The 15,753-nt window shown below is 33.3% G+C and overlaps 1 pseudogene; it reads right to left on the reverse strand.

The window, feature by feature from the left end:
• Positions 1-10,123: 10,123 nt before the first annotated feature.
• On the reverse strand, positions 10,124-13,231 carry LOC147482544 (glutamine-dependent NAD(+) synthetase-like; annotated as a pseudogene).
• Positions 13,232-15,753: the final 2,522 nt, after the last annotated feature.

Here is a 15,753-nt window from a genome sequence, read left to right on the forward strand (position 1 = left end):
CTAAGCAATAAACTTTTAAGTATAGCTCCAAATAACATGTACTTTGAGCCTTTCATCCTAGCAAGTGCACGTTGCAAACTACAAAGATAAAAGGTTAGTGCATCAAAAGCATCTATGTAATACTATTCACTGAAATCAGTATCCAACCATTAGGTAAATAGGTAATATGCAACCGTAGATATTAAATTGGAAGAATGGGGCATACACTCCAGAGCTAAGTCATTTGGTTTGTTAACAAATCATCCAAAATGGAGTTACAATGGCATATGCGACATAATGGCATACTCAGTCTACATAGGATATTACATCAATATATATAAGAATTAAAGTACACCAATAACAAAAAGAAGTAGGTCGCTCTGACTTGTCCTCCACTATAATAGCCTAAATTTATACATCCTTTAGACGTGCTCAAATGTATCATTTTTCGGCTATTAATGTTGTTTGGGGAATTATGATGAGTGAGGAGTTATATAGAGGGAGTAATCACCTTTGTTTCAGAGGGTTTCCGTTTTTAAAATTGTTTGCCTGAATTGAAGTAAAGATTGTGGGAGACGAAGTATTTGAAAGGAAGGCGTTGGATACGTTGGCCGTTACTGTTAAGGGATTATTAAAGGCCCAAAATTGGAACCCATGTTTTCAGGAGTCGGAATTTAATAATATTTACTTTGAAGCCAAACTGTTAATTTATAAACATATGTTTTCGACCTCTACTTGGTGATTTGTAATCCGTTTATTTTAACTCTTGGTCCATACTCTGTAAAATTATCTTATGATGATGCCAATATGAATATATAAAATCAATTGTCTAATTAATAACTCAACCAAATATATATATTTAGTAGCGGTGACGCCTTGCAAATTTGGGCACAAAATATTAGCTTCGATGGTGCTTTTATGAGGTCGGTTGAATTTCTATTCGTCCATGGGTCGAGCAAAAATAAACGATTATATGATTGTATGAAACTATATGAAGACTGCTTGTTGTATAGTCAATAACCAAGGGTGAACACTCGACGCGATCCGCAAGATATATCCAAAATCGGACACTTAAATGTTGTGGAAAAGAATTATACAACGAATGTGATGGTTAATTTTGCTAGTTTTAATGGGAATTGTATCTCATTTTAGATCAAAATGTAATGTTTGTCAATGGTTTGTAATTTACTATGAAATAGTAATCTATTTAAATAAGAGCACAAAGCAATTGGCATTATTTGAATAGAGATATTCAATCAACTTTTAATTTGTTGAAGGCACTACAGGTATGATAGAGAAGAGTGTTGATTATACCGTAGCAATAGTCATGATTTAATTGCATTACAACCATTTGAAGTCAATATACTAAAGTGCAATATATTCTATGTGTGGTGTTGTTGCATTTTAGGACCTTTAGTAATGTATCAACTAATATTGAGTATCCACATGGAATAATCTCCAAGCAACACACTAAAAAAATAAGATATGCTTTGTGCAATACTGACACATCTTAGAACCTATACTAATAGGATACTTGGTGGAATAGAATTCTTGGCGCAGCGCGCCGCATTTGTATTTTATATCAACATATTGTGATGCTATGTTAGTATCCAATGAGGTTAATCTCTACATATCTCATTGTGTGTGGACATCATATATGTTGTTTAACCTTTAGGAATTGGAAGGAAATTTGGACCAGATAAAAACATAACTGGCATTACCCATAACTCTGGAATTAGTAAATTATATTCAATAAGTAAATTTGATTGATTAGGTAAAGTATTAAGCACAGTTGCAAAGGTGATTACAATTCGGACATGACAAAATTAGATGATACAATTAACAGCTGTACACATTGTGATAACTCTATCGGAGTCAAGTCTTAAGTATTGATTAGACTCGTGGTAGACATTTAAAGGAAATGATCCTGAAACTTTGGACACATTGACCTAGTGTAAATTTCCTTTTCAATATCAGTTGATAACTTCAAAAAGGGCAGTGCATGGCTGGACTCGAAGGTTGCTCTGCATCATTTGTCCACTGCGTGTCTGTCAACTAAAGCCATTTAAGATTGCTTGAGAAACTCAGGTATAAGCATTTTACGTCTCAAGTAACCATCAAATTAAGTATTTTAACGGCACTTACTCTTGTATATCAATGTAGAACATGTATCATTAGTGTAAACTGAAGACCATCTCTTCCGCGTCTCATACAATCCTGTTAGCCAATTGTTACAACATATGTAGCATTTCCCAAGCATTGGCAGCCCAATTACACTCAAATTCCTCCCGAGAGTTACCTGCTAAACAAACGGCTGCTAAAGCTATCAGTGAAACTCTTGTGTTCAGTTATTATTTGGTGTAAATACTGTTTGGCACTTCGCATAATGTTCCACAAGTAATAAGAAAAAAATGGTCTTCTGAAAGACATAACATGAATTTGAAGTTTCAACATAATTTTCTAGCGAATCAGTGTTTTGATTGTTTTTTAATTTTTTTATGGGACTAAAATAATTGTTCTAATACTACGTACATGCTATTATCTTTATCAAAGTATATATTGGAATTGGAATGCAGTATAGAGACACTCTTGTCCATCCGTTTTGTTCATATGCATTGTCGTTGTGATGAAATCATCATAGTCTATGGTGCCATTGCCATCTGCATCAGCCTGTTTTGAAGATTGATTTTCTTGATTTAAAATTAAAGAGAAATGATAAAAGAATAATCTTTTTTCCTTCAAAATGCTCAACTGTCGATATTTCTCATTATGTTATTGGACTTATAGCTTCCATTAACTGTTTAACTTCATATTCGGAAAGCTTTGTTCCTTGCTTGGATAGTACTTGCTCTAGTTCTTAGAGCGTTATGGTGTCACTACTGTCAGAATTGATGTTCCTTAACATTTCCTTGAGTCCCATGATTTCTGCTTCTGATAGACAGCCTGCAATCACCTAGTATCAATAAAAGAAAAAGGGAATTTTTCAGGTGCATGTAGACATACAACCTAAACTAAAAGGGATCCTGTGCCAAGTCATTTAGAGTGTTAAATTACCCTTGCTACTAGTTGTTCTAAAGTAAATAATGAATAGTGTTACCCCTAAAATATATATAGAAATCAAATAGTGCAGCTGACTTGATTCTCTTGCTTGCAGCTTAATTAGACTCTTGCTTTTTGATGTATTATGGTCCTCCTTTGGACACAGTTTTATTTGGGATCAGGCTGATCCCTTAAATGGTCGAAGCTATGTAAGGTTCATTAATGAATGCACAGATGAGGGCCTACAAATCCCTAGCTTAATTCTAAAAACCCGATCGCGAGAAGATGAAACTTTTATATATTATGAACTTATTATTACACAATATCTAGTTTCGGCCAAAGATATTCGTCTGTTAGGAACCTTCATGAGTACCTATAGTATTCCTATCCTTAACACAATGGGTTTTTGAGGAGTATTGGCTGGTACCTTAACATATTATATTAGAGCCAACCAAATGTCTAACAACAGTCTATGGTTTAAACTAAACCTTGGCCAGGGAGGGCGACTCATATATAGCCATCATGCATGTCTAAAATGTCTTTGTACTATTTAATGCCATGGTGCCAAGTCACTTCATAGTTCATATTGAATTACTGATAAATGAGAAGAGCTGACAATGAAGAAAGGTCTAATCAGAATAAGATTACTATTCATTATTTACCTTAGATACAATGGGGATAAAATAATACTTATGATCTTAGATATGTTTCTCTTGTTGTGATAGTGTTTGTTTGATAAATCTCTGAACTGTAATTACTTGAGGCAACTGTTTAAGTTATGTATTTTAACTGGTGCATCATGTCTACTTCATCATGAGTCAGACTTTTCATACTTATAAATATTATCATGCAATTGAGATTCAGTAAACTATTGACAATTGATGATATTCATTCACAATTTCACATGATAACACTTGAGAAGGAAGAAGTCAGGGCGAATGTTTACCCGGAGAGCAATTTTCCAGAACTTGTTCATAGCTCTAAACTATTTGAGCCTACTCAAGACAACATTATTAAGAGGTGTATCAGGTGTCTCTCCATCATCTTTGATACAAGGATGATATGAAGATCAAACAATATACATTGTTGTAATATTATATTAGAACCGTGAAAATGAAAAGAAACTTACAGGTGAGAGATAAAAACAAATAAAATTTGTTGGTCCCACCATTGCAACAAATTTTGTATTGATTAGTCATGAGCTAACATCATGAACTCTCTAATCGTCGGTGGTGTCAGATTCTGGCTTAGAGTTCGAGTGTCAAAGAGTAACGCAGAACCGATCTATTTGGCACTCCACACATGTCCAGCACTAATAAAGACTGAACAATTGTTGCCAGGACCTCCTAAACAATCTCATTTTTTATAATAGCTTTGGTAAACAACATACTTGCCTCAACCCAGTCCAATTCACGTTCACCAAGTTTGCATCTAATTAGAAACCACTGCAATTTAAAACTAAATATCAAATGACAAACACATTAATATACTTGAAAACATTTGATTGTGAAACACTATGCATCAAGAATTATTGTTTTTCAAAATGCAATAGTTTGTAACCTGATAAAGTTCTCGGACCATTGTAAACCCTCCAGCAAGAGTGTTCACTTCGAATAACACAAATGAATCAATGATCTGATCTGTTGGCAACGCCTAGGTATTTTTGTTCCAGCCCTACAACATATCACACCCTTAGAAGGGGAGCTCACCAACCTGGAGAAAGAAACAATGAAAGCAACTGATGTAACAGAACACTGCCCAAATTTCACCTTATAATCTCACATATATATTAGAGTTTTCTAACTTATGGGAGTATCATTAAATGGAACACTGCCCAAAACTCGTATTGATAAGACACAAACATTTTCCCCGCAAATCATGGTGATGCAATAAGCTATGTTTCCCCATAAGTGTGATGTCTAGACTATAACTGACTCCACGGAGGCAACCCTGCCACACCCACATCGACCTTTGTCTAAGGATGGCAGTGTAATTTTAAAAAATATTTGGTAGCACAATAGATAAGTCCAAAACTCAAACCTGGAATGTCCTATTCTAAGAGTGGCCGCAAGGTACAAAAAGAGATTATCCTTAGATATACATTATAGCTATACCCTCTTGGCTCTATTTTTCAAGGCTTCACAGAGTCTCCAACTTTTTCTAAACTCTAATACTAATTAAAAAAAAAAAAAAAATCAAATCTTTAGATATATATTATAGTTATACCCTTACCAATCTATTTTTTGGAGCACTCGAGAGACTCCTGTTTTTTTTCTAAACTCTATTACTAATTATGAAAAAGTAGGATATAAATAAATAAACAATCTTATCTAGAGTTTCACAGAGTGTCCAACTTTTCATAAACAATATAGCTAATTACGGGAAAAAAAAAACTAAATTGCAAAAAACAATATTTTCAACCAAAAACGATTTTCCTAAAACTCTTACGCCACAAAGAATAGTTTCCACACTAATCTCAGACGAAGTTTAGCATAACAAAGTTTCTTTCTAGAAAATGATAATAAAACTATGAAAGAACAAAGGAAAAGATTAATTGAGTTGCTTGAACATTTACTTTATGCATTTGTTAACCACACATGTGACTGGGAAAAAAAAAAAAAAAAAGTAAATTAATCATAAAATAAGTAATAGTGTACACCAAAAACAAATAAAATTGTATTGTATGTACTATATATATGGGCCTAACAAATAAAGTTGAATCAATTTGAGAGGTGTAAAATTTAGTCATAGTTAAGGATTTCAAAAACCACAGGCCACAATAATTATGACATATTATAATTAAATTTATGAATTTTATAATTTCCAATTTTAGCAGAATAACAAGATTAAGTTAAAACGGACGTTGGCTTAAATAAATTATATAACTATTGATTTAGTTAAAATAGACGTTGGGCGTAAATAAATTATATACCAAACCAAACCAAAACAAATTACATATGGAAAATTAAATTATACAAAAAATAACATCACAAAATATATAATAACAACTGGGAACCACCCCCCCCCCCCCCTAATAATAACAAATATTTTCAAATATATATAATACTGTATGAAACTAATGTCAAAGAACAATTAACGAGAAACAGAAAACTATATGTAAATGCATCGAACTAACCTCAAATAATATTTAATGGGAAATCGAAAATTGGATGCACATGCAAGCATTAAACTAATCTTAAAAATTAATTAATGGACAATCAAAATATTGATACAACTGCATTAAACTAACCTCAAAGAATAGTTATCGGGAAATCAAAACTTGAATGCAAATACATCAAACTAACACCAACAAATAATTGTCGGGAAATCGGAAACTGGATGCAAATACATTGAACTAACCCTCAGAGATTAAATTACCGGGAAATCGGAAACTGGATGCAACTATATTGAACTAACCTAAAAAAATAACTATAAATTGGAAACAGGATGCAAATGCGTGAAACTAATCTTTACAAATAATTAACGGGAAATCATAAACCGGATGCAACTACACTGAACTAATTTCAAAAAAAAAATAAAAAATTGATGCAAATGCATTGAACTAACCTCAAGAAATAATTAACGGAAAATCGGAAATTGGATGCAAATTCATTGAACTAACCTCAAACAATAATTAACGGGAAATCAGAAACTAGATGCAAATACAACCTCATAGAATCATAAACGAGAAATCAGAAATTGGTCGGATGCAAATGTATTAAACTAATCTCAAAAAATGATTAACGGAAAATCGAAAATTGGATACAAATACATTGAACTGAGCTCGAAGAATAATTAGCAGGAAATTGGAAATTGGATGCAAATGCATTAAACTACAGCAAAGAATAATTAACAAGAAATCAAAAACTGGATGCAATTGCATTGAACTAACCTCAAAAAATAAATAACAGAAAATCAGAAACTGGATGCAAATGCATTGAACTAACCTCAAAATATAGTTGTGTTATATGTTGTGGAAATGTCTCGATAAGTATAGTTTTGCATTTAAAACGGTGTTTATCATATCTTTTTTCGTATAATTGGGAACACCTTGCTATTCAAGTAGCTTTAATATGGACTTCATCTTATTAGGCAATTTCACAAAACTTCAATCAAACTTTTATTATTAAACAACAAATGAAGTTGAAGGGTTTTATCAATGGTGAGTTATTTTTTTTTAATAGAGAGTACGTGAGGTTTTCATGTTATAAGAAATTTGGATGAGTGAGCAATATAATATCTGTATATATTAGTTATGCATATATAGTTGAATATATTTTTTAGAATAATTAATATGACAAGACCCGTTCGTAGATAATTTTTGAAAATCCCACATAGTGAGTCAGGTATATAATTTAAAGAATAATTAACGGAAAATCGAGAACTGGATAATCTTTGATGATCCAATATAGTAAATCAAACATAATTTATTTTTATGTCATGTTTGCAAGGACACTACAGATGGATAAGTAGAAAATTGGTATTACACACCACATTGGATAATTAAAAGAAAATCAAAAACTGGATTCAAATACATTTAACTGAGCTCAAAGAGTAATTAACGGGAAATCGAAAACTTTATGCAAATGCAATAAACTAAACTCAAAAAGTAATTAATTAGAAATCGGAAACTGGATGTAATTGTATTAAACTAACGTCAGAGAATAACTAATGAGAAATTAGAAATTGGATGCAAATACTTGAAAAATATTTAACTGTAAATCGGAAACGGTATGCAAAAATGCATCAAACAAACCTCAAATAATAATTAACGATGAATCAAAAACTGGATGCAAATGTATTAAACTAACCTCAAAATATAATTAACAGGAAATCAAAAACCAAATGCAACTGCATTGAACTAACCTCATAGAATAATTGACGGGAAATCAGAAACTACATGCAAATGCATTAAAATAACCTCAAAGAATAGTTAATGGGAAATCAGAAACCGGATGAAATTGCATCGAACTAATTAAAACCTCAAAGCATAAATAATAATAAATCATAAACTAGATGCAGATGTATTGAACTAATCTCAAAGAGTTATTAATGAAAAATCGAAAACTGTATGCAAATGTAATGAACTAATCTAAAGACTAATTAACAAATATAGAAACATAAAAAAATGGATGCAAATGCACTGAACTAACCTCAATGAATAATTAACAAGAAATCATAAATTTGATGCAACTGCATTGAACAAACCTCAAAAAATAATTAATGGGAAATCGAAAACTTGCTGCAAATGTATTAAACTAACCTCGAAAAATAATTAATAGAAAATCAGAAATTGGATGCAACTGCATTGAATTAACCTCAAAGAATAATTAACGGAAAATCGAAAACTGGATGTAACTGCATTAAACTAAAATCATATATTAACTAACAGGCCGGAAAATCAGAAATTGGATGCAATATCTTTGATGAATATTTAACAGAAAATCAGAAACTGGATGCAAATGCATTGAAATAACCTTAAAGAATAGTTAACTAGAAATCGGAAACCGGATGTAACTACATCGAACTACCCTAAAAGCATAAATAACTGGAAATTGATTGGAAGCTAGATGCAAACTAACTTCGAAAAATAATTAACGGGACATCAGAAACTGGATGCAGATGTATTAAACTAACCTCAAAGAGTAATTAACGAAAAATTAGAATCTTAATGCAAATGCAATTAACTAATCTCAAAGAGTAATTAACGAAACATTGAAAACTAGATGGAACTGCACTGAATTAATTTTAATGAATAACTAACGGGAAATCGTAAACTTGGTGCAACTGCACTAAACTAACTTCAAATAATAATTAATGGGAAATCAAAAACTTGATACAACTACATTGAATTAACCTCAAAGAATAATTAATGGGAAATCGGAAACTAGATCCAACTACATACATTGAACTAGCCTAAAAAAACAATTAACGTAAAATTGGAAACTTGATGCAAATGCATTGAACTAACCTCGAAACATAGTTGTATTATATATAGGGAGAATATAATATCTCGACAAGTCTAGTTTTGCATTTATGTAGTGCTTATTATAATTATTTTATTATGATTGGAAATGTCTTGCTATTTAAGTAGCTTCAATATCATATTTGCCACATTGAGCATTCTCACAAAATTTCAATCAAACTTCTATTATTAAACATAACAACCAAAATAAATCTATGGGTTTTACCAAGATTTGGTGCTTTCGTTCGATAGAAAGTGGTGCAAGAAATTTAAACAAGTGATTAATATAATTTCCATATCTCATAGCTATGAATATTTGCTGATATTTTTTAGAATAATTTAATATAATGACACCCATTCGTAGGACGGGTTCGAAAGCTAGTATTATCTCAAAGCAATATCACTCTGTCCGGCCTTGTCCAATCGCTCTACCCTCAGTAGGAGTTCAAAAGGTAAAATAAGGAATCAACCTACCCTTTCTACCTATTTCTCAAACCTGAAAAAAAAAATCATTCATAATAGTGACTTTAGTATAAAGGGAGACCATAAACTTTAGTGATTTGAGCACGTCTAAAGTCCATCTCTGATATGATTATTTTTTCTAACAATGATAAACAATTGATTATGTCTAAATGAAAAGGAGCTAGATCTTACTAAAAAAAAAGGCTAGTGAAATCATGTTTAAGGTGTTGCAATGCAAATTGTAATCTACAACCATCTGATTAGCTTTGATTTACCTTGATCCAATCTGGAAAGAGATGGACTTACCAAAGTACATTCCATAATCCAACCAATGATCGAAATTCCTAGGACTAAAATACGACAGTTAAGACAATTGAAAAAAAAAAGTAATCTAGCCTCTTCCGTATGGAGAAGAAATTTTTAGATGAAAAAGAGATATCGCATGAATTGAGAAGGAGAATATGGGGAAAAAAGGAAATCAAACCTATTTCTGTATGTCTTTTTTTTTATCGGTTGCCTGCCAAAAAAAACGACCCAAAGAATATTAAAAATTTGGAGAATAATCACTTGGAGAAGGTGGGAACCTTAAATTTTCGCCTTGGAATTTAGATCGATTTTTTTTGTTGGCTGGTAACATTGGAGGGAGAGAGATGAAGAGAACATTTATATTCGTAAGTCTCATCTGTTTTCAGTTCCCATGAAAATTGTGTTAAAAATGCATTTGGCAAACTCTTTGTTATCAGTTGGAAACTGACCATCATTATAATTGCCAATTCGTATTGCATCAACTTTGACTTGCTCATCACCATTTGCTATTTCTGGATGATTATTTGGGATCAATATATAGAAATAGAAAGCAGTAAATACTCCGAGGGGTTTTCCATACATATGGACCTATTAAGGCTTAAAGATATAAAATGACCGACTTATATTGTAGCCACTTAATAAAATATTAAGACCTAAACTATGCAAGCTCTAGGGCACCGATAATTGACCTTCTACTACAAGTTGGCACATGCAGCCAACAATAGTAGCTACAGAGGAGCTATCTGCTCCACCAGAAAGCGGAAGCAGAAAACCATAGGCACCACTCCTCCTTAAATAGTCTAGCCATCAACCAGATCCATAAGCTATCTCCTACTCATGGGAATGATATGTGATCTGCAACAATGTGGTGAAAACATGATAGGTAAGACACAATTTTGAACATGCTTCATTACATGGGAGATACAGAGAGAAATTGGAGATATGGAGTTATCCTTTCAAAAAGAACAACAAACCTTCAATGGGCTAGAGAGTGGCATTTGGTGCTTAAATAATTAACATAGATATTGTACTCTGACCGATGGAACTACTGTCGCGGCACTTGCTTGCTCTTGGAAACTACTTATGGATCCCCTTAGACTATCGACCTATAATAAGATTACAAGTAAAAGTAAGAGTTAGTGGTATATATGCAATTACACTCTTGTCTTCAGCAGTACTCTATCTTCATATGAGATCCAAACAATGTCAGGGCATGCTCAATGACCATGGGAATATAAAACTATAAGAATATGGCAAACAGATCAATAAATCAGCTTACATTGCATTTAATGAGTATATAAGTCCCTGCTATTAATAGTAGGCATCCAAGTTATTAATTAAGCAAGCAACATAAACTATCATAACTATTCTAATAAATATACTTATAAGAAGTAACCAGTTACACAATATTTCAAACCTACCGATTTGAATTTTTTTTCATCGATAAAAGATATATTTTATTCCTAGAGAATAATAGCTTATTTTTTTGTCTTGTAATAATCACACCCAACTATAATAACAATAACAGCGACCAATTACAAATAAGACCGAAACCGAAGCAAAACTAAATAAGATGAAATTAAAATTATTAGCTTTTTTCTTCAAAGACAGTTATGTTTTGACTCTATTTAACCTAAAAGTAGATATGAAAAACTAACAAAGAAAGGAGTCCAGATTCAAAACATAAGCGTAACAGAAGATTGATAAAGTAAAATAAAAGCTTATAGTGTCTAGGTCTACTTGAGCAACCACAACCTCCACATCCTTCACAAAAAATTGTGATCCTTTAGCAACCACATCCCAATTTATAACGACGCAGCAACATCCATCTACCAATATTAAACTTCCCGTCATACATATGATCAAGATCACCATCACTTAATTTTTAGATTCAATAACCTTCTCGATGAAAGATTAAGTTTAATACCATAATAAAGGCGGCCACCGTCACATCCTTGTTCATTACTGTACATGTAAAACTACCCCTATCATGAGTACCGGTCGCATATCATTCTAAAGGGACTAAGACGAATATCCAACTTCCTTAGCTGGTGGTGACTTCCACTCGCATTCATAAACGCTTGAACACAATTCAATGAAAACTTAGTATGAGGAGGTACTGGGACAAAGAGCTCTTCACAGACTTCAGCGGCAACACGTCTAACAAATAACAAATATTTCATCATTCAGCTATAAAAACCCAACAGGAGATACAAAAACCATATAATTACTCATACATAATCCACTTGCAGAAACTTTAACAAAATAAATTATAATCTATCTTTAACCTGGTGTTGCTTTTAATATCAGGTGTGCATTACCAAAACCAAAAATCTCTTTCCTATTCAGCATGTCATATTACAGATAAATAAAATGTAACCTAAAAAAGTATCCAGAGTAAAGATTGAAAACAACAAAAATCATTAGCATCCAGCTCTTGGCACTTACACATTGTCATTAAACTTCATGTACCCATATCCAAAATGTACATATTCCCGTGACAAAGCTTGAGAGATATCATCGGGTCAAAGAAAATCCACAATCCCGTCTTTCTGTTTCCATGTCGTAACCACCGTAGTTCCCTATAGCTTCCATCATTCCCAAGCCACATTTTTGGACGAATCATAATATTTTTTCTATTCAAACAAAGAACCTGACAATTATAACGCACCAACCCATTTATCACTGGCATACCAATACTACACAGTATCCCACCTGTCCAATCACCTACTAAAATCTCTTTCAAACACTCCCACCTGCAATCCAAGTCAGCAAAAAATCATAACAATACTTTAAATAATCAAATCCAAATTATTTAACGCGGGTGTGGAAACTTACGAATGATGTACCGTTTCGAGTTCTAAAAAATGATCTTCACAACCATAACCAGTAATTTCAAGTTCAGGACCAAGTCGAAAAGTTGCCCCAGCTTGTTTTTCTTTTATTTGTAATAAATTAAGTACTAAATTGGGGTAAAAAGAAAGAGAGAACACCTGCAAATGAGTCATTGTCAAGATCTAGAAAACCAAACATTAGAAGAAAAGTTGGTTTGGGGAGTCAGAAGAGCGGGGAGATTTGGGGATAAAGTAGGATAGAAATAGAAATAGATAGAAAGATGAAGTACCTCATTTGAACAAAAACAGCGATAAACATGACTATAATCCAAAAGCTTCTCGGTATAATGGTTGTATAAAGAGTTGCGTTCAGACTGTCGATATGGACCATAATCTCCACCAATATCAGGACCTGCATAGCCAGTGTAAATTTGATGATCTACCACACTCAACGATATATTAGAAAAATAACTCCCATTTGATTAAAAAGTCGACCTTCATCCCAATCAAGGCCAAGCCATGAAAGATCTTGTAGGACAACATTCTCAGATTCCTTTGTAGATCTCTCCAAATCTGTATGTTCTATCCGAAGTATAAACTTCCCACCCTTTGACCTTTGCATTCGCAGCAAACATAAATGTGTCATTTCCTTTGCATTATTATTATTATGAAGGAGTAATAATGGAAAGAGGTGAAAGAGTACTTGGCGAATAAGTAATTGAAAAGAGCAGTTCCAGCCCCACCAACGTGGAGATTACTAGTGGGTGAAGGAGCGTAACGAACTTGAACTTCTTTGGGATTCCTCTTGTTAGGGATATCGACTATGTTAGAACTTAGAAGACAACACTTATGAATCTCAAACATTTTTTCTATATATACTCTAAAATCCAAATAAAAAGACACTAACAACATAATGCTACAACTCAATTATTAAAATTTAACAACTCCAAGATAATGATTGGATTAGTATCAAACCTGAATAGAAAAAAGAAAAAGATAATCGATTTAGTATAGTTGAAACTAAATAGAAAAAGGAATCTGAAGTTGTTGGTGTTGGTGTTGTTGTAGTTGGATTTGTGTGTGTTAGAGAAACTGATTAAGGAATCTGAAGTTGAGAAATTTTATGGTATTCAGAGATGTAGAGGTGATGACGATGATTTGTTGAAGGTGATGACGATGATTTTATGGTACCCCAGCGAGAATTTGGAAGAGTAATGAGAGAGAGAGAATGGAGACATAGAAGCACAATTCGAAATGGAGAAGATTGAGAAGAAACGATGCAAAAGTGGTTGGGAAGAGAAAAGGGATTTGCTAATAGCTAATTAAAGTCGGTATTAATGGATAATTAAAATTGGTATTTACGGTGGCGTACAATTCAAATGATGCGTGGAGTTTGTATTTTTATTAAGTAACACATGAGATGACTAATTACTCTTGTTTAAAGTGCCCCAAGCAATATTTTAATATAAAGACACTATGGAACCCGAAATTCACAAAAACAAAAAAAGACCAAATAGTCATTCTAATTATTATTTGGGTGTTTTAAGTTAATTATTCATTTAGAGGTATTATGTGGAACAAACATACCCGGATGAATTTAAGAGTCTAGATTAGTTATAGGATATACTATCAGTATTAGTAGAGATATACTGTTGGGTACAGGCTTTTGTGACCACAACATTTTGAACCACACAAAGTAGGTTGATTGCTTTGGTTTATTCCTGGAATCATGGATATGATGAAAGAAACACGCAAAGAACGTTTTTGACGACAATTTTGTGTGAATACGGCGTTTAGTGTACAACCGAAGTACCGTGGGCCTTTAATGGGCTTATAAGAAAAGCATATATGTTGGATCAACTTGCAACTTAATATAATGGATGAAACTTGTGCTACAAGCTTTTGAAGGAACTGAAACGGTGAAACCAACAATGACTCGGAGAAGCAGCCTATTTTTTCACAACTACAAACGAACAAACTCAGTCCTAACTCCTAAACAAATAAGGCAACCAAGTTTGGGTAGGATTCGGAAACAAGCGTCTATATATATATATATATATAAGGTTTCTGTAACCAAACTATCTTTCTTTTTTTGCAGGCAAAATGTGAATATATTATATATAATAATAAGATTACAAACTAGGGGTTAAGCACCACCCGGGCTGGATTAAGTTCTCACTTTGAAACCAAAATATAAATTCCATGAAGGTGATAAAGCCTTCATTCTAATGTCCAAACCATGTGTATTTCCAGTAAAAGTAAATCATTTATATCTTGCTAGAATTTTCCTTGTCCTGGGTGGAAGAGGAGTCAGATCCACATCTTTCCCCTTTGTCTTGCTTTCTTTCTCCTTTTGAAACTGCCATGGTTCATCACCATCCTGTGAGTTATCCTCGTCATCAACATGCTCTTGTGACATCCATGCAGGCTTATACTTTTTCATTGCTATCTTCTGCCATGGTTCTTTACCATCCTCGGCATTGTCATCATCATCTGCGAGGTCAGCCCAATTAACCGATCTTAGTAGTGAATTTGCCTCATTCAATAATTTGAGCCTGTTTCCATCTCCAGTAGTGGAAGAACATTAATCTGCATATCTTGTAGATGAAGAAGAATAGGAGTCTACTCTACTATTCGGGCTCTCAACTGTAGTGCCTTTATCTATATCAGGAGGGGATGCTAAGTTAGGAGCTCTGTTGAGAGTTGGAAACATCTCAACATCTGACCTTATCTGATTCGTCTCATATCCCCCCTTGTCAACATAATCTGACAAATCTTTATCAGTAGTAACAAGATTTTCAGCCAAGTTAGCGATTGCCTCGTTCTTTGCGCTCCACCGGGTAGGGACTAGAGTTTCAACTGGTGCATTGAGGGCATCTGCATATTCTGGTTCAGAGCCACTACTGACTTCATCCTTAGATCCACTACCCTCATTATCAGTTCCATATTCAACATCTTCCAGTGCACCATCAACAAAGTTTTCAGTTCCGTCTTGACACAGAGATTTTCCTGCTGAAGCTTGAGCAACTTGCTCATTCTCTACAACCAGGTTGCCTACAACATTAATCACTTCAACCACCTCAACTTCAGTGCTTTTTGCAGCCTTCTCAACCATCGGTGAGGATGATTTAGTTGTTGAAATGTTAGACTCATCTGCATAAACATCAG

The sequence above is a fragment of the Coptis chinensis genome, chromosome 8 (assembly GCF_015680905.1).
Source record: "Coptis chinensis isolate HL-2020 chromosome 8, ASM1568090v1, whole genome shotgun sequence".
NCBI classification, from domain to species: domain Eukaryota; kingdom Viridiplantae; phylum Streptophyta; class Magnoliopsida; order Ranunculales; family Ranunculaceae; genus Coptis; species Coptis chinensis.